At 38.8% G+C, this 24526-nt stretch overlaps 1 long non-coding RNA gene across 1 annotated transcript in view; it reads right to left on the reverse strand.

The window, feature by feature from the left end:
* Positions 1 to 9673: 9673 nt before the first annotated feature.
* Positions 9674 to 24526, reverse strand: part of LOC308343168 — a 41383-nt gene continuing 26530 nt past the window's right edge. The window contains exon 3 of the long non-coding RNA XR_013966863.1: positions 9674 to 9810. This is a non-coding gene — a long non-coding RNA (uncharacterized lncRNA). The remainder of the gene's footprint in view (positions 9811 to 24526) is intronic.

Genomic DNA, 24526 nt, shown 5'->3' on the forward strand with positions numbered 1-24526 from the left:
TAGAAGTGACTAGATGATACTGCTCAGAGAGTGAAATTTCATCAAAAACATACGTCACCAAGAACTACAGTGGACACTATTGCTTGTGGAACATTTTTCAATTTGAATATATTAGCTGTGCTGCATAGTAAGAGAAAATGGAATACTGAGGCAATAATTTGGTGATCAGGGCCATAAGGGCTTATATTTACAATGAAAACATAAAGTAACTGTGACAAAACAGGTTGTTGAACTGAATCATGTAAGAGAATTGCTTCAATTCCCTATTCCACCTTTTTCATATACATGTAGTCATAGCCTTTGGGAGAGATATGATATTGTGGGTTCTTGGTTGTTGGACTTCTAAGCCATGGGACGCATTCCTAGTGATAGTCCAAAAGCTATTCTAGCTGCAAAATACTTGCCTGCTAGTCATATGCTCTTCTCACTCCAAAGCTAGCTGATATTACCAGCATATGGCTTCCATAGGCAAGCTGGTTGCTATATTTTTCGGGTTCTATCTATATTTCCCTGGACCTGTGCAATGAAGTCATCTGGATGAGGAGAACAAAATGCAGCATTCTTTAAAGAACTGTCATTCTGCTCTCACACATTCTCATCTCACAACAGAGAGAGGCAACAATTTATGGTACATTTAAATATAAATCAATACATCAGATTAAACCAACGAATGATCTTATCGCCAAAGTGATGTGAAAATAGGCACATGATGACTTTTCATGTTCCACTCGAAATTGTAAAAAGTTGGCACAAAAGAGGTAGTTTGGGTCCTTCAAAAGAATCGCTTCCTTCTAGAACCAGAATCCTCCCCTGGTTTCTCAGCTTTTCTTCTAAATAGAAATCCTGACACTTTATTAGTTAATCAATAAGACATGATACAGAGTATGGTTATCATAAAATAATCATACCCTGGAGCATTCTGAGGCATGAGCCACTTGCCTCTAATCAGATTGGGTTGAGATTACCTCTGGATAACCACACTCTGGGGAACTGTCTCATTTCTATTATAAGTACATTTTATAATAGGGAAAAATGTACATTTCTGTGGGGGGAAAATGAAGTTGGCACCTTCTACCTAGCAATCATTTCAGTTGAGCCGAGAAACATTCCTCTTTTGAACCAAGTCAAACTATGCTTCGTCTATTCAGGCAATGTCAGAGAAAACAGGCAGCTCACATGCAGTGTGGGTAATGCAATACAATGGAAACTGTATTTTACTTTGGCATTGCAAGCTTCAAATTATATGCAAACATTAAAAAGGGCATTCGAAACTTGGCATGCGTGTTTATAAATGGCACTTTTTGAATCTGGAGTGGGTTTAGGTGTCTAGGTTACAATAACAGATGATCTCCAATGTAAAAATGGAACAAAGCCTTTCTTTAACTTCCTACGGAGAAAGATGTTCATTTCTGCTTCAATTATAATCCCAGGCACACTGGAGATTCCGTTAAGAGCAATTTCCCTCTATTTCTTCTTATCCCGACCAGCCAAAATTTTTAATCAAATTACATATATTGTAAAGTTAAAGACAGAAAAACCCAGCGAGCCATGAAATACACTTTACAACAGTGTGTATAGCACTTACCCTATTGGTTTAGAATGATGGAAAAATCCATTTAAAATGTTAGATGAACACGGTGGGCTGCAGAGATGATTATAAACTCTTAGGGCTGTAGGTTTTAATCCTATTTTTCTGTGAATAGTATTTATATCCAAGAATTTTTAACATGGAACAAATGATAAAGAAAAAAAAAAAGATGAAAACACTTATGTGAATTGCTTGGTGATGGAAGTAAGACGGTGAGATACAAGAAAGTCCAACAATATTGCCATATTGATATAATCAAATGACACTGTGTTGGTCTTTGTTAGCTACACACCTCTCATAATAAAAACAAAATTATTTCAGGTTGATCTTTTGAATGAAAGGAGACAGAATGGAACATAATCCTGAGACTCCATGAAGAGAAACTGCCTCATTTATGGATTTCCTACACTGGAATTAAATTTAGCTTTTATATGGCAACACTGCATTTGATTAATGAGACACCTCTTCAATACTGCTTATTTCAAGAGCCTCAGAATATCTATCTTGGGTCCAAAAATTGTTTAATGCTTCCTATTATTTCATTTCCTCAGAATTCTACTTGATTTCTGCAAAACAGCTAGGGCAACTGGGCTCCTGACTTGAAAGGAATGAGGCCTGGCCAAAAAGAAACCAAGCAAGGGATTTTTGCTCATCATTAAAAATTCAACTCACAGAACTAGATGGAAGAGTCTATTTTTAATTATTCAGAGAGCAGAAAGGCTCCCTACCTCAGATTTCCCCAAGTCGGTAGATTACTCATGTTTTCTCCTAAAAGTCTCATTTGTCTTGCCCAGGAGAGCCCCTCAACCAGCCTAAACGCAAACTGTGCTGTTAGCTCACACTCCAGAATGAAAGTTAACAGAGGTCAGTGTAGGCAGAGCTAGACTAAACAGGCTCCGGTGGAAGCTCATTCTCTTGCAGAAGCAGTGACTCCTGGCCCAGCCCAGTCCCTGACAGATGTGGGACATCTCAGAGATCTCCACCCAACACTCCTCTTCCCCTGCTTCACCAGCCCCTGCTTCCTTAATTCCCTGCAGCCTTGGCTCTGCCCACCACCACAGCATCACACCAGTTTTCTCTAAGGTCACTGCACAAATGAATGGCTTTACCAGTGTTCCCCTCCAGGGCTGTGATCTTCAACTCTATTAATCCCCAGCTCTTGAAATTCCCTCCTGCTTATGTGAGAGTTCATTATGAGTCTCTCTCCTCTATTTTGTTGATCCTTCTCTACTTCTCTAGGTCCATTTCCTTTCCTAAATAGTAAACATCTCCCCCAAAAACCTGCAGTGTCTTTGTCCCTTTGCTTTCCTCTCTATATAATAAACTTTCTCTCCTAATGCCAAGTGTGTCCAACCACAAGTCCAAGTGACCTTTCACCCATCACTGGCTTCTTGTCTCCCACTAATACTCAAATGTGAGCTGACTTACCATGGTCTGCAGGATTTTAGATTGGCTCCCTGTGATTTCTATCCCCTGGTATCTACACCTTTAGATCATCATCTCCCATTCCGTGTGGGTAAAGCTTGTGATTTGCTTCTAGCCAACAATATGGCAAAGACAAAGAAATTGAGCAGATATAGTTAAGGTCCCCAATCAATTGACTTTGGGTTAATAAAAAAAGAAATTATCCTAGCTCCTGGCCTAATCAGGTGAGACCTTTAAAACAGGGTGTATCCCTTCCATGAAAGAAGAGAACTGAAGGAAGAATGACCCTCTTCTACTGGCCTTGAAAAAACAAATGACCATGTTGTGAACTACTTAGGAAGAAGACAGCCTCTAGTTGCTGAGTGGTCCTATCATCACAAGGAATTGAATTCAACCAACAATTTGAACAAGGTTGGAAGAGGACCCAAGCTCCAGAGGAGAACATCAGTTTTGGCTGACTCTTTCATTGCAACCTGTGGGACCCAAAGCAGAGGACCTAGTTAAACTGTGCTCAGACTCCTCACCCAATAATAATCTTGTGCATTATTTTAATCCAATAAGTTATTTGTTCTGCAGAAACAGAAAATTCACAAACTTACCCTTCTAACTTCTTTATTAATGCCCTCTCAGGCTCAAAGCTTTAAAGTTACCTGTGACTCTTCTCCTTCATCAGATACCAATACTTGACATTTATTCTTGACCAGTATCTACTGAATTAAACTACATTCCTCTATTTTTTCAAACTCCTTATATCTTCAGCCAATATTTGCTGGCCACAGTGGTGTCAACCTCTGGATATGCAATGAGGAATAAGACAGGCATGGTTCCTGCCCCTATGCAAAGCAATGTTTAGTGGATAAAGTGAACACTGAACACGTAATTGCAAGATGCTTTGAGAGACTTCTGCAGGGGACTCTAATCTAGTTTGGTTTGGGGAGGAAGCAGAGAAGGCCTTACTACCTCAAGGCTGATAACTGTATCAGCCTTTTAGTCTGTCACTCTGCTTTTCACTCTTCCAGGCAGTACACCCAGTGTTACTGGGTCCGCCTTTCTTAAAGATACTTAAAACCAAATGGCCTCGGTTGGAGGACTTTCCATGGCTCCCTATCACCTTATAAATAGAGAAAGCACAATATTAAGGTTGTAGCAAATGTCAATTATCCCTTATCTAACAAGAACCCAGAGAGGTTTAAAGACTTAACGGAAGCCACAGGAGTGGTAGAAATAGGACTGAATTCCCTGAGAGCTAACCCTGCTTCAGATTTTCTGTTTACACTGTTATTAACTCCTTTCATATTTTAAAAATCATCCAGTCATGAGTATAGAGCTTGCAATGCTATAATCAGGTATAGTCCCTAAAGCCAAAGCACATTAACAGTTTGTGGTCTACAAGCTTGAAGCTAATCTAAGATATATTTGATTAGTATGGCTGGCATCACGAGCCGGAGACTATAAAATGAGAGTAACTTCACATTTATTACCTAGATTATGATGACTCAGAGACCCCCACTTGTGAAAGAGGAACACAGCAGAAGTAATGAAGCTCCACACAGCTCCCTTTTACAGGCCAAGCACCCACTACCCTAGTTTGGATTTTAATAAGACACAGCTTCCTTTTTCTCCAAAGAATTGCCCTCAGGAGCCTCTTCATTTGGAAGGCTATTCCAAACCTCTACTGCTGGGCCAAACGTCAGACAGTAACTGGCTGATACAAAATTATGGAAGAACAACTCCTTTTGCCTCAGGGACCAATTGTGAGATGCAATCTACCCTCCAGAGCTTTTCTGTGAGGTCTGATTGAAGCTAACCTCCACCTAAGACTTCATTTTTGGGTAGGTGTCTTCCCCTTGCCCCATTTTTTTTTTAAATTTTTTATTTTTTTATAAACATATAATGTATTTTTATCCCCAGAGGTACAGGTCTGTGAATCGCCAGCTTTACACACTTCACAGCACTCACCATAGCACATACCCTCCCCAATGTCCACCACTCCACCCCCCTTTCCCAACCCCCCTCCCCCCAGCAACCCTCAGTTTGTTTTGTGAGATTAAGAGCCACTTATGGTTCGTCTCCCTCCCACTCCCATCTTGTTTCATTTATTCTTCTCCTACCCCCCCAACCCTCCACGTTGCATCTCCACTTCCTCATATCAGGGAGATCATATGATAGTTGTCTTTATCCGATTGATAAATCCGATTGATTATTTCACTAAGCATGATACCCTCTAGTTTCATCCATGCTGTTGTAAATGGCAAGATTTCATTTCTTTTGATGGCTACATAGTATTCCATTGTGTATATATACCACATCTTCTTTATCCATTCATCCCCTTGCCCCATCTTGCTTTCCTCATGCCCTTCTTTTGACAACAGTTCTCAAATGAATCACTTGAATAAGAATTTCCATCTCAGGGGCGCCTGGGTGGCTCAGTGGGTTAAAGCCTCTGCCTTCGGCTCAGGTCATGATCCCAGCGTCCTGGGATCGAGCCTCGCATCGGGCTCTCTGCTCAGCAGGGAGCCTGCTTCCTCCTTTCTCTCTCTCTGCCTGCCTCTCTGCCTACTTGTGATCTCTGTCTGTCAAATAAATAAATAAAATCTTTAAAAAAAAAAAAAGAATTTCCATCTCAGGCTCTCCTTTTTAGGCCACTTATTCTCAAACAATAAACGTACTCAAAGCATCCCTCATTTGTTTCCATCAGCCACCAAACAGAGACTCATCTATGTCTACTACTCAGACTGGCATGGCAGTCTCCTGTGGGTCCACCACCTTCTTCTCTTCCATACAGACGTCCTCATCACTGCTCAGGAATCTAGTTGAATGAACCCCACCATGGTCTTTGCAGAAGGCTCACAGTCTGAGAAAAATGATGTCCAGGCCAAGGATGCTGCTTTTGGATATTCCTCTAATCGCCAGCTCTCAACATGCCACAGCTGACCTGACTTCCATGCTAGCTGGCAAAATGGCCTCCAACTTCACTATCTGCACATTGGGACATGTAAGCCCCACAGCAGCTTGACTGATGCCCAGAGTTGTAGGAGGTCTGCTTTCTGACCTTTACTTCTCTAATCCTGAGGGTCCAAAACGATGCTATGGGCAGGTAGCAAAGATACCATCATTACTTTACAATCTTCTTGAACCTATGTGCCAAACATTTATGACCCTTCTGTCACAGCTGAAAAACAAAACCCTATCATGGGCATGAGTATATGGGGAAGGAATTGCCTATAACAGCATCTTCTGGCACCCAGTTCAAAAAAATTTTTTTAAATTGATTTTTATTTTAAGCCTGTATCAAGGAAACCTCCTTCCTGAAGCCATTTTGGATAGAGTGCTTCCAAAAAGAATCAACCTGTTCTAAAGAAATTCTTTCTTTATACAAGTTACAAAAATGTGCTTAAATACACACAAGAAACTTTTGAAGTATAATTCTTCTAGCTCTTACAAACTTTGTTTGGTTTTATGTATTTTTATTTTTATTTTTAAATTTTATTTATCTATTTGTCAGAGAGATAGAACACAAGCAGGGGGAGTGGCAGGAAGAGGGAGAAGCAGCTCTCCACTGAGCAAGGAGCCTGATGTGGGACTCGATCCCGGGATCTTGGGATTATGACCTGAACTGAAGGCAGACACTTAACTGACTAAGCCACCCAGGCATCCCTTTGTTTGGTTTTAAATAAGGAAATTCTAGAATGAAATCTAAGGCGTCTTCTACTTCACTTTCATAGAGGTTTAACGTTTATGATATTGTCTCTAATACTTTATTATAAACATTTTCAAGCATACAGCAAAGTTGAAGGAATTTTACAGTAAACATATCTATACCCAACATTTAGATTCTATCATTAACTTTTTTCTGTACTCACTTTATAATGCATATAAACATTTATCCTCTTTTCTATCCATCCATCAATCTGTGATGGCATTGAAATAATTTTTCTAAGACATTTTATACTTTGATTTACAGCAATAAATTCTAAATGAAAATAAATTCTACTAACTAATATCTCTTCAAAAAAATTATGAGAGGGGTAATCTGCTATGGTCTTATGAGGCTGTACTTGAATGATCTAGTCAAGGAATCTTAAATTATCTTAAGCTCTAGCTCTAAGTGAATATTGTTTTATTTATTTTAGAATTTATTTATTTATTTATTTATTTTTAAAAAAGATTTTATTTATTTATTTAACAGACAGAGATCACAAGACAAGTAGGCAGAGAGGTAGGCAGAGAGAGAGGAGGAAGCAGACTCCCTGCTGAGCAGAGAGCCCGATGTGGGGCTTGATCCCAGGACCCTGGGATCATGACCTGAGTCAAAGGCAGAGGCTTTAACCCACTGAGCCACCCAGGCGCCCTGAAATTATTTATTTTTAAGCATACTCCCAACATGGGGCTTGAACTCACAACCCCAAGATCAAGAGTAGCACTTTCTACCAAATGAGCCAGCCAGGCAGCCAAGGGAGTGAAGATCATTTTGAAGCCATTGGTAAATCAGTCACCATATAAATCACATGGAAAGTTGAGCAGACTGCCAGGTAAGGGTTTAAGTAATAATTTTCTAAAGCCCTGGTCTGTTCAGCCATCAATGTAGGAAGCTGTTTATACTTAATCAGTAGGCAAATGTGTCTATTCATTGACACTTATGTATGAAGTCAGAAACACAACTTCACTTACAATATTAATGCACTAACGGAAACATATATTTTAACACAACGATTTACAAAGAACTCAACGCTTCTCTAACATTTACATGTATATGATCTAATCACCCCAAAAGTGTTAAATTAGGAACAATATATTCCATTCCATGATGTCATTTTTGATAGGGCTCCAAGAAAAGAGACACAGAAGTGTGCTTTAGAAGAAAGCAGACGTGCATTTTCTTTCACTCTCATAAAAATAAAATTTGATCATCTTGGCATACATCATCTTATCATTTACAATAGAATAACCATAGAGTTGATTCAAAGAGAGATTTGGCTGGTTTATTTTCAGCTTAAAATTACATTTCTTGAGAATGCTATAGGCAGATAGAGTGGTAGTAGAAACCAAATCCCTAAACAAAAAAATGAGCAAGTTGATAGTAGAACTCAGAAGCTACAGACTGCATTTATAACCAAACTTGGTGACAGAGTATCATCTCTATAAAACCCCAAACATAAGTGGGTGGGGGCAAATCACCAGCAACCACAAGATCTGCCTAGTATCCGCATCTGTGCAAGGGGAAGCACAGATAAGCCATAGGACATCTGCCAGATAGGAGAACAGAAAATAGCAAAATTACCTTCAGGAATTCATTGAAAGCACAGCAGGCCAACTACGAAATAGCAGCTAAAAGTGGCAGGATTTTACCTATAACCATAGGGTGTGAATGCCAAGTGCACAACAGCATCTAAAGGGGTTAGAGTCTATGAACTTTTGAAAATGATCACCCAGAGTTCCCTTCCAGGCCAGAGCCCCACACTGTAGCAAAATGGTGGTTCCTGGAATCGCACTTGAGAAGGATATGGATGACAGAGACCATGGAAAGAGATGGTCCAGATACAAGTGGGAGAGGGCAAGGAAACCAGAAAATTTAAGGACACAAGCCCTCATATTTTGTTAATATCTTATGAAAGTTATATGAACCAGGCCTCCTTCTTAAAGTCAAGGAAAGCTAATCTCATTTGAAAATAAGCATCATGGGGATGCCTGGGTGGCTCTGACGGTTAAGCATCTGTCTTTGGCTCAGGTCATGATTCCAGGGTCCTGGGATTGAGTCCCACATCGGGCTCCCTGCTCAGTGGGAAGTCTGCTTTTCCCTCTGCCACTCCCTCTCCTTGTGCTCTTTCTCTCCCTCTCTCTCTAACCAATAAATAAATAAAGTCTTTTAAAAAAGAAAAGAAAAAAGAAATAAGCAACATGAAAGTATTGAGAGGCAGGGTGGAGGGTTGTGGGGGGTAGGGATGGAAAAAAATGAAATAAGATGGGATTGGGAGGGAGACAAACCATGAGAGACTCTTAATCTCACAAAACAAACTGAGGGTTGCTAGGGGTGGGGAGGTAGGGATAGGGTGGTTGGGTTATGGACATTGGGAAGGGTATGTGATATGGTGAGTGCTGTGAAATGTGTAAACCTGATGATTCACAGACTTGTACCCCTAGGGCAAATAATATATTATATGTTAATAAAAATAATAATAATTTAAAAAACAGAATAAGGAGCACAATAACATCCCTACGGTCAATGAGAGCATGCCAGAAAGAGATGTCCATAAAACACATAGACTTTAATCTGCTATTTCAAAATGATCTAAAGAAGCATTTAAAAAGTAAGAAATAAAAGAAGAGCATAAATCAAAATTAGAAAATGAGATGACAGAATTCAAGAAAGAATTAGAAATAAAAGGAGAAAATCATTTTAGATGAAGGCCAAACTAGGAGTATAAGAAGGAAAAACAGGAAAAAAAGATGCCTTAAGAAAAATACTTACTTTTTTTTTTTTGAGTAAAAAGAGAAAGAGATGAAAGAGTATTTGAAAAAAGTGACAAATGTTGAAAACAACCAAAGATTATATGAATAACAGAAGTCCTTAACGAAGAAAAGTAGATAAAATAACAAATACTAAAAACTAACTTAAGAAAATTCCTGAAATAAATATTTAAAGGTACATTAAAGGGGTACCTGGGTGGCTCAGTGGGTTAAGCGTCTGGTCATGATCTCAGGGTCTTGGGATTGAGCCCCGCATCAGGCTCTTTGCTCAGCAGGTAGCCCGCTTCCGTTCCTCTGTCTGCCTGCCTCTGCCTACTTGTGATCTCTGTCTGTCAAATAAATAAATACAATTTTTAAAAAAAGCTACATTAAAAAATTTTTTTACTTACTTATTTGGCAGAGAGAGAGCACAAGCGGAGGGAGGAGGAGAGGGATGTGGGAGAAGCAGACTCCCCACTAAGCAGGGAGCCTGACTGTGGGGCCTGATCCTAGGACTGTCAGATCATGATCCAAGCTGCAGGCGGCCGCCCAACCAAGAAAGCCACCCAGGAACCCCTAAAGCTACATTTTAAACACAACGGATTTTAAATAAAAACTTATTTGGGGATCCAGCCCAAAAGGAAAAGAAAATTACACTACAGTCAGACATTTTGACATTTTGACACCAGTGCTTAACAGCAGGAGAAAATCAAGTAGCGTATTTAGACACTCAAGAAAATACCAGTCACAGATATACATTGATCAAAACCTATCTTCAGGTACAAAGGGCACAAAGTGTTAAGGGTATAGGAGAACTCAAGGAATGTTGTTCCCGTAGAGTGCTTCTTCAGGAATCTACTAGAGTAAGCTTCACACTACAGAAATGACTCCGACATAGCTATATAAAGACTGATAGCATTAAATATATAATTACACATAGAACTGAATACAGGTTAAAAAGTATGTAACAGCTATATCCTCCTACAACTGTAAAGTTAAGCATAAAAAATAGGGATACTACATATGCCAAAAAATTTTTTGTAACTGCTTCCAGTAATCATAATTGTTGGACGTATTATTAGTAATATTAGTATTAGTGATGTCAACTTTATTAGCATTGTTCCTCTGAGACTGTTGCATGGGCATCTGGGATAAAACAAAGGAATTATTATGGGATATTCTAATTCTATTAACTCTTATGTCCTTGAGAAGCAAAATTCATGATGTGGAAGAAAGGAGATACAGATAAAACATACAACATAGGGGCGCCTGGGTGGCTCAGTGGGTTAAGCCTCTGCCTTAGGCTCAGGTCCTGATCCCAGGGTCCTGGAATGGAGCCTCGCATCGGGCTCTCTGCTCAGCAGGGAGCCTGCTTGCCCGTCTCTCTCTGCCTGCCTCTCTGCCTACTTGTGATCTCTCTCTGTCAAATAGATAAATAAAATCTTAAAAAATACAATATAAAGGAGATACAGATAAAACATAAAACCCTTATAGTCGTGAATACGAATTAAACATAGCAGTATAAAAGTAGTATCTCAAGAGATATTTTATGATTAAATAAAATCTTTAAAATATCTATACATATATATTTTTAAAGATTTTATTTATTTGACAGAGAGAGACACAGCATAAGAGCGAACAAGCAGGGGTAGTGGGAGAGGGAGAAGCAGGCTTCCTGCTGAGCAGGGAGTCTGAGATGCGAGATGCGAGATGAGATGAGGGGCTTGCTTAATGACTGGGCCACCCAGGCGCCCCAATAAATGCATATTTTTTTCTAGCTCCCCTGAAAAGCCTAGAAACAATGACCAATCCCCCAGACTGTGGTCTTGATACATCACTTCCTACTGAAGGAAACCAGAGCTTCTTGGAAAAATGACTCATGTCAACTGTGATACTGTGATTTATAATAAGAAATATATATTTGGTCTTTGTCCCTGTTTTCCAGCACAGAGCTTCTAAAATCCTTGGAATTTCCTAAGTGATGAGAGATAAAGGTGTCTTTTGTTATGTTAATCAGGCAACGTTAAGAATGCTGCCCCGTCACCCAAAGATGGGGCTGGTTGCCAGGGGAACCAACTCAGTGCCTGGAGTATTGAAATTTCAGTCCCACCCCTCAACCTCCAGAGAGGGGAGAGGGGCTGGAGGTTGGATTAATTGCCAATGGGTAACAATTTAATCAATCATACCTAAGAAATTAAACCTTCAAAAAAAAAAATCCAAAAGGACAAGGTTTGGAGAACTTCTGGGTCTGTGACACGTGGGAGAGTGGTGTGCTTGTAGACCATAGAAGCTCCCTGCACTTTCCTCATAGCTTGTCCTATGTATCTCTCCCTCTGGCTGTTGATTTGTATCCTCTAAGTATCTTAGTAGTAAATTAGTAATCTAGTACATAAATGGATTTTCCTGAGCTCTGTGGGCTACTCTTGCAAATTAAGTGAACCCGCAGAAATAGTCATAGAAACCTTTGATTTACGGCCATTTGGATCAGAGGCACAGGTAACAACCTGGGCTTGCAATTGGCATCCGAAGGTGAGAGGGGCAGTCTTGTGGGATCTGCTGCTATCTCTGGGCAGACAGTGTCAGAACTGAGTTGAACCGTAGAACACCTACCTAGTGTCCAGAGACTTGCTTGTTGGTATGGGGAAACCCACCCCCCACTCACCTTGCAAAGGGGTGATCAGAACACTCTACCAAGTATGGGGCAAGAAATGTTTAAGATGAACCTGGTAGGGGCGCCTGGGTGGCTCAGTGGGTTAAGCCTCTGCCTTTGGCTCAGGTCATGGTCTCAGGGCCCTGGGATGAGCCCACATCCTGCTCTCTGCTCAGCAGGGAGCCTGCTTCCCTTCCTCTCTCTGCCTGCCTTTCTACCTACTTGTGATCTCTGTCTGTCAAATAAATAAATACAATCTTAAAAAAAAAAAAAAAAGAAAAGAAAAAAGATGAACCTGGTACATCTTATAATACCCAAGTAAGAAAGCTAACAAATCATGGGGTCATGTCTAAAGGACTCAGGAGGCAACTTAAAGAGGCTTCTACTGCCCCAAATGGGACACTCTGAGCTTCAATAAATATAAGAATTGCAGTGGTTCAAAACCTATCAAGTGTATATAAACCCATCTGTTTATACTAATATAATTATCTCCTCCAGGGGATGATAGAACCAATTTGTTATCTTGAAAACTGATAAGTTAATGAAAATCATTTACCTTGCTTTTCCTATATAAACTGTACTACTGAACTATCAAATAGTAGATAAAAAGAAGCATCTCTTTTAAAAAAATTCCAGAGAATAAAATGAAAATGGCTAAAGTAGGATATCACCAACTCGTAACCCCATGAAATAACATATCTAGACGACAATGTCATTATAAAAGAGAGACAAGAAAACCAGCTGCAATCTTACTAAAGGGATCTAACCTGAGTTTGATCAAGTGTCTGAACCCAATTAGAAAAAGAACATGATAAATGGCATCATGAAAAAAATCTAGACTGCTGAAAACACTACAGGTCAAAATTGCCCGGGTCCTTCAAATTATGAGGAAGTACAAAAATACATTAAAAAATTCAGGCAAGTGTAAACAACAGAGTCTAAAAATGCACACTTGGGTGATAACATCATGAACACAAGAGGTTACTACAAAGTCAGGAGAGTGGTTACTTTTAGAGGGAAGCATGGGGACATGATAGGGTTGGAGAAACACACAGTGAGGATTCTGGGTCTATTGATATTGATATGGATAATGATTACAAGGGTTACAATAATTCCCTAAATGATGAGATGGAATGAGACAAGCAAATAGTTAATATACCAGTCTGGAGTTCTAGGGCTACATTTGGAAGTCAAATAGATGATATTTACATTTATGGGGATGAATAAGGTCACCAAGAAAGTAGTTGGATTTTTAAAATACCAGCAACTTTAGTACAGAGCCATGGGGAATGTCAACATTAGGATGTGAAGCAGAGAGTCCATCAGAAAGTACATCAGAAAGATGGACGGGTACTTCATAAGTGTAGTGTCAGGAAGCTTGCAACTCCTTTACATCTTCTCAGCACCAATGTTTATTCCAGTCACTGCTGAAATGACAAGTCCCATGAAAGATTTTTTTTTTTTTTTTAAAGATTCATTTGTTTTTTCAGGGAGAGGGAGAGAGAGAAAGAGCACGGGGCAGAGGCGGGGTCGTGGGTAAGGGGCAGAGGAAGAGAAAATCTTAAGCAGACTCCGTGCTGAACAAGGAGCCAGTGTGCAGCTAGATCTCACAACCTCAAGACCTGAGTCAAAACTAAGCGTCGGATGCTTAACCAACTACACTACAAAGGCTGCCCCAAAGAAGCCTTTAAAGGCTTCACACATGTGCAACCAGACGCGTAGATCAGGTAGAAACCAGATACCTCCCTCTTTCTGCCTTGGAGCTTCTCTGGCCCATGGAGTGGGGAACCCATTTGGCACTTAGTGAGGACTAGAAAGATAACACATGTGGGGGCCCACCCCTGAGCTGGAGGGGATGAGATCTGACAGACACATGTTTCCTCTCTTAACCCCCCAGCAGACAGTTCCAAGGCATATTTTATATGACTCTTCAAGGTCTTATAAACAAGGGTCTTCTGAATCAAGCACTGGCTGCATTGGTCACCCAAAACCATGGCCAACAGCAGAATATAACCTTGCTGGCTTTTTCTCCTTGTCTGGGATCTATCATGAGAGCTCCCTGGAATCTCTCCCCCAAATAGACAAGTCTGCATAAAAGTCTTTGTCTCAGGCTCTGCTTTTGGGAGAACTAGTTTTTTAAAGCGAAGATTCAGTTGTACTGAACACTGCCAAGAAGTTAAGGGTACACAGCATGTGACAGATGGGATTCCTGGGAACCCTTACAAAAGCAGTTTCGGGGGAGTGATGGAGCAGAAGCTTGGTGAGGGGAGGCTGAAGACAACAGAAGATGTGGAAATGGAGACAGTAAATTATATAGATGCTTCCTCGAGGGTCCCAAACTGAGGACTCCGGACTCCTCAGAAGCATTCAACACAACTGACAACTCTCTATTTGAAATACATGCCATCAGCCAGAGACTGGAGAGAAGAGAAATGGGCCGGTAGCTAGAGTGATATGTAGGGTCAGGGAAAGGCTTTTGAAAACAGTAGACCATGGGGATGATGAAAATGTCCAGCAGAAAGGGAAAGAGGGGGGAAAACTGCAAATGACAGGAAGGAGGATCTTGAGTCCAAGTGTCACGTTGGCCTTTGGTAGCTTTCAGTCAGGGAAGTAAAAGGAAAGACAGATTGGGAGGCAGAGAAGTTTGTTAGATAGTGAGGAAATAATGGAATTCATGTCTGCTCTAAGTTCCTCAATGAATTATACCATCAGGTCAGAAGTTAAAGGAGAACAGCAAGGGGGTGTAGCAGTTTTGAGGAAAAAAGAGGAGTGAAATGATTTTGGCAACTAAAAACACAGACATATTAGGCAAGTGATAGCTGAGCTGTACTGAGTGCCTGTTTCTTTATTTCACTCGAAAGACTGCCAGCTCATTTCTATTCCATTTTGAGGGTAGTGGGCCCAGGGCTATACCCGGGTACTGTTTATTTCTAAAAACTTATTTTTTTTTTAAACCAATGTGAGGGAGTTGGAAAGAAGATTATAAGGAAGAAGACCAAGATAGAGATCCAGCTTCTCAAAACAAAAGTAAGGTGGAGGGTAAAGGGTGGTGGCCAATGGAAGTGAAGGCCAGTGGAAGGATGACTGCTTAAAGGAATGTGGTCCAGGGAGAACATTAATTTGGGTCACACAAACAGTACACTTTAGAATATTTTCTTCCAAACAATACATTATACACAATGATCCTGCTTTCCCTATTTTCCCCTTAGAAAAATAAAAGTTGCATGAATTTATTACAGAGTTAGAGGTGAGATTTATTAAATAACTGCAGGCTTCCCAAACCATGAGCCCAAATAGGGAAGTTACTAAGTACCACGCTGAGCAGTGACATCATTGTTTCCCTAGTTACCCAATGTGGAGGCAGAAATGAATAAGCTAGATATAAATGCAATATCTAATAGGGTGGGAGTGTTAGAACTTTTTATGGCCATGAGGTTGGTTAGCCTTGTAACTCAAAATGTGGTCATTCAAAACATGTAACCAAAAGATGTCATGGGGCTTGTCAACTCATTGCTTATGGCACTGGCAAAATATGTTCTATATTCATTTACTTTGGGGGAAGCTAAATGTAGCTGGTTCTTTGGTGATACCTAAAATCCAGACTTAGGGTTTTACAGATATGTCAACACAAAAACAGATACTTTGTATTTTACACAGAGCTAGTAGATAACAAATATCTAGTATATATCACAGGATTTAAAAATATATATGTGCTTAGGACACCTGGGTGGCTCAGTCGGTTAAGCATCTGCCTTTGGCTCAGGTCAGGATCCCAGAGTCATGGGATCCAGTCCTGCATCAGGCTCCTTGCTCAGTGTGGAGCCTGCTTCTCTCTCTCCCTCTGCCTCTGCCCCTGCTCATGCTCTCTCTTTCTAACAACAACAACAACGAAAGTATGTGCTTATTTATATAATACGCATGATTCGTTCCTTTTCCTTAAATGATATCTACTCACGGAGACACTGAAAAGCAGAAACAATCCCCTTAACATCTTGATATGAAACTCAATGTCACTTTTGTGCTTATCATACTATCTAACAATCAAACAGTTCTTTTTTTTTTTTTTTTTTTTTTAAGGTGATGCCTTTGACAATCAAGTGCCTTAATTCTTTTTTGGAGCAACCCTAACAGGTGAGCTAGAATGATTATTCCCATTTTAGAGTTGGCAAAACTAAAGTATAGAAAGGTTGAAGTTTTGTTGCAAACTCAATTTGTACTGCTTGTTATAATTACTTTTGTTTCAGATTGCATGTATGATCAGTGGCCCAAGAAGGCTTCTGAATTATGCTGCGTCTCCTCCTCACTTCTAGGATCTGGAAAGCTGCATTTCAGTGCCAAGATTGATACATTAGTAACTAGAAGACAAAACACACTGACTATGACTAACAGACACAGAACCAAGAATTCAGCCTAGGCAACTAATAAACATGCCTGAACAAAAGTACCTTTCCATCAGAAGTGTAGAACAGGACTTTAAAAAAAAATTTTTTTTGCAGTTTTGTAGAAATCCTCATTTTTCACAGTGTTTAATAATGTCACATCATTTGGACAATAATTTTTCTAGTTTTTGGTTTATCAAATAGTATCTTTTCACTTATTTTTATGGAGCTTTCCTTATTTATTTATTTATTTATTTATTTGTTGGAGCTTTATCTTTTAATCAAGACAATAAGTAAACTGTCTTTTTAACTCCCAATTTCCAAATAAAAGTTTAACCTCTTTTCAGAATTTTAGGGCTATGCAAATATAGCCATCAACCCCCCCCCCCCAAAAAAAAAAAAATCCTTGCAGAAGAACAGCACACACTTTAGAGGTTTTACTTTTTTTTCTTTCTCCCCTCTTTTCTCTCTTTCTTTCCTTATTTTTTTCCTTTCAAAATTAAAAGCAGGCACAGTATGCCTTTACCATGTGGAAAAGGGCAAAGGAACTGGATGAAAGCCAACTAGTTGAAATAATAAATCAACTGATATGGTAAGTTTTAGGCAAAATATCTTCAGGTATTCCATTACTTTCTAATATATGTTTCTTCTACTTTTAATTAGCTCTGATAACTTTCTTAAATTTTAATTTTACTAAAGTTATAGATTTTATTAACAGTTTAAAGAGTCAAACAGCTCTAAAAACTTTGTTATAAGTATCAACTTGATTTCTGACTCCCAACCCACCACCACACCTCCAGTCAACCATTTTCAACTCCTGCAGCAGACTGCTATTTACTTTCTCAGTTCCAAATAATATGATCATTTTGTGACTTTTCCATTTTAGTCATTATGTATTTATTTCTCAATATAGAAGAGGAAGGTTTAGTTATCTTTTATTTCCCTCTCCTCCATACAAATACACTCCTAAAATTAAAAAAAGATTTTATTTATTTATTTTAGAGAGAGAGGGAGAGCACAAGCGAAGGGAGGGGCAAAGGGAGAGAGAAAAATCCCAAGCAGACACCTCCCTGGGTGCAGAGCCTGATGCAGGGCTTGATCTCACAACCCTGAGATCATGACCTGAGCCGAAATCAAGAGTCAGACACTCAACCAACTGAGCCACCCAGGTTAACTCAAACACATAAGCACCCCTCAAATACACACTTTGAATCCCCAAGTTTAGCCCATCATAATTTCAGTTAGATCACTATTCAGTGCTTAAATTATCCTCATCTGTGCCACACTAATATACTATGATTGTATTTCCTTTCGTACATAATTTTCTTTGTTTTTATTAAACCTGAGGTACACAGAATAGGATTAATTGTAATTCATGACACACACTTCACTGGGCTATGCATGGCCCTTTTTTATTTATTCAATTAGCTCTTCTTAATAATGGGATTAGCATCCTTGAACTGACACCTGAAACAAAAGCTAGAGGCATGAGAAGAACCTGTATCTAACAATGTTCTCGTTATCTACAACCAAGCCATCTTTCAGTATCCCCTTATCTGAATGAACCATAGTCCTGAATTTTGTGTTGGTCATTTCCTTATTTTCATTTTTATATAACTTTGTTGCATCTACATATATTTCTACATATAGGAATACACAGAGATAGTAAATAAAAGCATCTTTTGGGAGTTTTTAGAGGTCAACTCTGCAATTTGGACCAATTCTTTCACTAAACAAGTTGAAATGCTAGAGAAAAAAATACATATATATATTTAATCTGCTTGAAATTATCAGAGAGATGACAGTAAGGAATTGTGAGTTCACATTCAGGGAGAAGAAACCCTTAGAGGTGAGGCAGCAATCTGAGGCTGTCTTCCCCTTAGTCATCTGCTGATTTTGGAAGAGGATGACAAAGCTGCTGGTAAACAACTAAGGCCAACAGGACAAAATTGGAGTTCAGTGTTAACCAAGGAGGAGGATGTAACTCCCAGGTTTTAGACTGAGAACATTAAAACCTAAACCCAAGGGGTAAAGAGTGGACTGGAAATAGATTAGCCCTTAAAGAGATGGAAGCTCAGTTGAAATTTTCTCAATCCTGTAAGGGATTTAGGTGATCTAATATTGCTGATGCCCTTACAACTTTTCTAGAAACAAACTCACATCTTCACTGGAGTAAGATGACCTCATCTTAGACCTCAAAGTATCTGTACAAGTTTTCATTTAAAATGGTGGGCATTCAAAGATAACCAAGCATATGACAACATGATGAAAAACCAAGAAAAACAACAGAGAGGATCAAGATAAGGGAGTTACCACACATAACTTTAAAATAATTATGCTCAGTATGCTCAAAGAAATAAAGGAAGATGGAAAACTCTGGTAAATAAATGAAGCTATCAGAAAGAATAAAAAATATTCTTAAACTTAATATTCTTAATATTCTTTTAAACTTAAAAACAATAATATTAAGATCCCAGTGAACAGACCTAAAAATAGATTAAACAAAGCTGAAAAGGGAATTAGTGAATTGGGAGAAAACTCAAATAAAAACATCCTAAATGAAAGAAGGGGAAAAAAATGAATACTTTGTTCTGCTCTTTCTTGTTGATTTCTTTCTGTAAGAAATATAGAGGACACAAAAGGGGAGAAGGAAAATTGGACAGCAATAATACATGAATAGATAATTATTTACATTTTTCTAAAAATGAAGTATACCAAGTCTCAACTCCCCCCCCGTACATACACCCAGACACGTCAGAGTATGACTACTAAACACCAAGAACAAAGAGAAAGAGAAAAATGAAAAAATGACTTTAAAGGAATATCCAATACAATAGGAGCAATGGAAGCAAGAAGACAACAAAACAATACTTTGAAAGTGCAAAAAGAAAATAAATCCCAAACTACGGGACACCTGGGTGGCTCAGTGAGTTAAAGCCTCTGCCTTCAGCTCAGGTCATGATCCCAGGGTTCTGGGATCGAGCCCCGCATCCAGCTCTCTGCTCAGCAGGGAGCCTGCTTCCCCCACCACTTGTGATCTGTCTGTCAAATAAATAAATAAAATCTTGAAAAAAAAAAAAAAGAAATCCCAAACTAGAATTTTATTCCCAGAAAATGTAAATATCAAAAAAGTAAAATAAATATATTTTCAGACAAAAACTAAGAGAATTAAAATGTGTCCATCAAGCAGAAGGAAAATTATTTTGGGGAAATTACAAAATGTAAAGAGGCATGAAGAGTGAAAAACCAGGTAAATATGTAAGTAAATCAAGTCAATACTGATTGCAGAAAACAAGAGAATAATGTTCTGTGGGATTAAAAACAGAAAATTAAAATATATGACAACAATGGTAAATAAATAGGAAGGGTGATAAATGGGATTTAAGTGTTCTAAAGTCTTTGAATTTTCCAGGAAAACACGAAAGTACTAATTCGTCAAGGATACAAGGTATAATCTCCAGGATAACCATAAGAAGAAAAGTAAAGGAATATATGACAAATAAGTGAACAGAAAGAGGACTTTTTAAAAAGATTATTTATTTATTTATTGAAAGAGATTCAGAGAGAGATGGAATAGAAGCAGAGGGAGTGGGAGAGCAAGCAGGGAGCCCCTTGACCTGAGCCGAAGGCAAATGCTTCACCGACTAAGCCACCCAGGTGCCCCCAGAAAGAAGACTGTCTTTAAAAAAATTAAAATTTCAGGGCGCCTGGGTGTCTCAATGGGTTAAAGCCTCTGCCTTTAGCTCAAAGCCTCTGCCTTCAGCTCAGGTCATGATCGCAGGGTCCTGGGATCAAACCCCATGTCAGGCTCTCTGCTCAGCAGGGAGCCTGCTTCCCTCCCTCTCTGCCTGCCTCTCTGCTTACTTGTGATCTCTGTCTGTCAAATAAATAAAATATTTTTAAAAAATTAAAATTTTATATAAAGTACATTGTGATATATATTTGAAAATTCCTTTTTTTACTTGTGATGAAATCTTTAATATAAAATTTTAAAAAGATTTAAATTTTTTTTTTTTTTTTTTTTTTTTTTTGTGAGCTCAAACTCACAACACTGAGATCAAGAGTCACATGCTTTACCCATTGAGCCAGCCAGGTGCCCTATTATTTTTTTCATTTATGATGAAATCTTAGGATAAAGTGTCATTCATACGTTTATTTGCTTTGATTGCTATAAACTGTTATCCACTCTCTCACTGATAGACAGCTTCTGAGTTGTTTCCAGGTTTTTGCTGAACAGTGCTGTGATGAAACTTCTTGTGGATTTCTCTTACTTTATATATTTTAACTTTTTTTTTCCACGTGAAAGAAGATTGCTGGGTCGCAAGTATGTTTTTTTGTTTTTGTTTTTGTTTTTGTTTTGCCGCCCAACTTTGGAAGGTAATCCCAATGCATTTTTAATTTTTTTAATCTCGTGAGCAACATAAATAAGATTTTGAGTCTACATCTTCTTCACCATTTGGTATTATCAGTCTTTTGAATTTTTGCCAGTGAAATGGCTACATCATTGTGGTCTTGATTTGCATTTTCCTGCTCACCAATAATTCTGACTATCTCTGCATTTATTGATCATATGTAATTTCCTTTCTGTGAAATACTTCAGATTTCCTGGCTACTTTTTATTGGGTTGTTTGTGGTCTTCTTATTGATTTTTAGGAGTTCATTATATATTCTTGGTATTATTTGTCATTTATGCATATTATGAATATCTCAAGATTCCATCTTTTCACTTGCTTTTGATGAGTATAAATTCTTAATTTTAATAAGCCCTGAAAAACTTTTTAGTTTTCTCTTAATTTAACAATGGTCTTTTTATAGATTTGCTTTACTTCTTGATGGGCTTGTTCCTAATTTAATCCAAATCCCTCCCAAAGTGTCCAGGTTTTCTCTTGAGATATTCAAATTAGGTAATCCAACAATTTCAACTTCCTGAAGAATTCCTTCCTGGGAACTTGTGACATGTTCCATCCTGGACATGTTGCTTTCTAGGCATAGCTGTCACTTTGAGGTCTCCAATCAATCCATCCTACAGACTCTCCTTTTCTTTACGTTTCTTGGATCCTAGGTCTTACTCTTTTTTACTTCACTTCCTTGTTTTTGCGGGACATATCCCCCTGTAGCTTCCTGACAAGAGGTGCAAGGGAGATAGATTTTTAGAGATCTTCATTCTGCCCTCATACTTTTGGATGGGAATGGAAAGGAAATTGGAAATACTTTTCCTTCAGAAGTTTGAAGACACTGTCTTAAGTAACACATTGTCTTACTGCTTCTACTGTTATATTTGGAGGAGTTCAGTGCCATTCTAATTCTTGATTCTGGTATGAAATCTCTCTTCTCCAACCCTCTGGAGATTGTAGGATTTTCTCTTTTCGCAGTGCTTTGAAATGCCACAATAGGATACAATGTGGGTCTGTTTTAGACCACTGTGCTGGGCAACCATGCCCAATTCTAAGAAATTTTCTTGAGTTAGCTTCTATAATTTCTTGCCCTCCATTTTCTCTGTGTCCTCTTTCTGGAAACTCTATTATCCAGGTATTGAATCTTCTGGATTGGTGGTCTTATTTTCTTATTTTTTCTCTCCTACTTTCTGTATCTTTGTCTTTTTAAAAGATTGTTTATTATTTCTTTGAAAGAGATACAGAGAGAGATGGGACAGAAGCAGGGGGAGTGAGAGAGGGAGAAGCAGGGAGCCCCATGTACTTTTTGACATAATTCCTAAATTCTACCTTCTGTGTTGATCTTCTAGTTCATCTAGACTTCCTTCATATCTGCTATCTTCATTTCCAAATGCTTGTTTGTTCTCTGAATTTTTTTTAAACATAACACCTTGTTCTTCTTTTATGAATGTAACAACTTCTCTTACATTGTCAACATTCCACTCACTCACAGAGGTTTTCCCTGTTCTTTGGGTATTCCTCGGCTGTTTGCTCAAACCAAAAGCTGTCCACCTGAAATCAGATTAGTTAACTCTGTGCATGTATGTGTAGCTTGTTTACTTAGTCTTCATAATGAAGGCAATCTAGCTGGGCCTATTCCTTGGGAGATTCTCAATGTCAATATCTTAGTTCTATTCCTTGGGGACTTCCTGATAACAGGATCTTAGTTCTTTTCTCTCCCCCAGAGAATTTCTATTTTTCTGCCAGCTGCCTATTGGTTGACAGCCAGCAGTCTGGGAGCTGAGAAGGTCAGGGGAAGTTGCTGTGCAAAGTGGGAAAGGAATAAAAGAATAATTGCTTCATTAACACACTGACAGAGAAGTCTTAGCCCCATATTCACCCTTGCCTTCCAGAGATACCTGTGTCTTGGGGGATTTTGCAATGTAAATTAGGTTTCTGTTCAACTTTCCTTATTGCTAGTTTAGGATTGCTTTCTCTAGTCCCCTAAGTCAATAACTATATGCTTTCTAGTCTTCAAAATTTTGACACACTGTTGTCTTCCTTCCTGTTCTCTCCTTTATTTTAGGTTTGTGCCTTTAACTGAAATTTAACTTAAGCTTTTTAAAGGACTGTCAGATCAATTCAACAATCATATTGCGAGCACCTATCATGTGCCAAGTTCACAGATTCATCACAACATTAATGTATCTGTGGGTTTAGGACTGTTATTAAATGCTGAACTAGAATGATAGATGCTTGTCAAGTCTTTATTGTTCTCCTTGCAACCACTGGGCTACTTTCTCCAGCTCAGATGTCCTTTGTTTATTCTTTTATCTCTAGGGTACCATTAATTCTTTTTTTTTTTTTTTTTTAAATTTTATTTATTTATTGGACAGAGAGAGTTAGATCACAAGTAGGCAGAGAGGCAATTAGAGAGAGAGAGGAAGAAGGCTCCCCGCTGAGCAGAGAGCCCCATGTGGGGCTCGATCCCAGGACCCTGAGATCATGACCTGAGCCGAAGGCAGAGGCTTAACCCGCTGAGCCACCCAGGTGCCCCCCATTAATTCTTTTTCTCATTTTCTATTGACTGGAAACATCTTTTCTCATCTGAAATTTCCTTTTAGATTTAAGCACATAAACTATTTCTGAGTCTGTGTCTTCTTTCTACATAAAAATGTCTCTTTTACCAATCTAGAATAAATAGAGAGGATTTTAAACTCTGTCTAGTAAGAAACATTACTTCTAATTTGTATTCAAGCTAAACACACATCATCCTCCTCACTCTCATTGGACAGTATCATGACTCTTTCTATCCCACAGACCTGGCAGTAGTGATTCAGACTACTATAGTTAATCATTTTACATGTTAAAATGGATTATTATTTACTGTGGCTCACTATGTACTAGGAATTTTCATATATGTTGGCTCTACTGCTTTCTGGAGGCATAGCAGCTAAATTCCAACTCTACCAGTTATTAGCTACATGACTTTGTGTGAATTTTTTGTGTGTGTGCTTCATTCCTTCATGCGTAAAATGAAGACGATAATAATGGCACCTCCCTTAAATGACAGCTTTTTCTTTGGTAAAATGAATACAATAATAGTACTTCCTCCAAAAAATCATTTTGAAGATTAGTTGTCAAGTCCTGAGCACAGCACCTGGCGCATAGTAGGGTTCATGTGTTATTAACAACAGCACTGTAATTATTTCTGTCCTCATCTAACAAATCAGGAAACAGAAGTTCAGACAAGTTTACTTAATTTGTCTATGGCTGCATAGTTTAGTCAACAGCAGCGCTGGAATGCAAACTATGGCAATCCTGTTAATATAACACGTTTTTGAGAGTTTGATATACCATGTGTCCATCAAAAAATGTAGTTCTTTTTAGACTTGAGTGTTTATTAATTACCAATTATGTACCAGACAACACGGAGTTTAAATGGAATAAAATTGACTCAGTTGGCAGGAACAATTTCACAAGTGAATGAGAAGAGAAAGTAGGAAATGTCCATGCAACAGGGTAGTCTCGCACAGCCGTCAAAGCCTGGGTGGGCTGAGGAGGGCATCCACAGGGGGTGGGACCTAGGAGAGGAGGTAGCAACTGCGACCCTGGGTAGGGTGACAGAAACTAAGTGTGATGAAGCAGGGATTTGCATGGGAAC

Source organism: Martes martes (assembly GCF_963455335.1).
Source record: "Martes martes genome assembly, chromosome: 5".
Taxonomy (NCBI): domain Eukaryota; kingdom Metazoa; phylum Chordata; class Mammalia; order Carnivora; family Mustelidae; genus Martes; species Martes martes.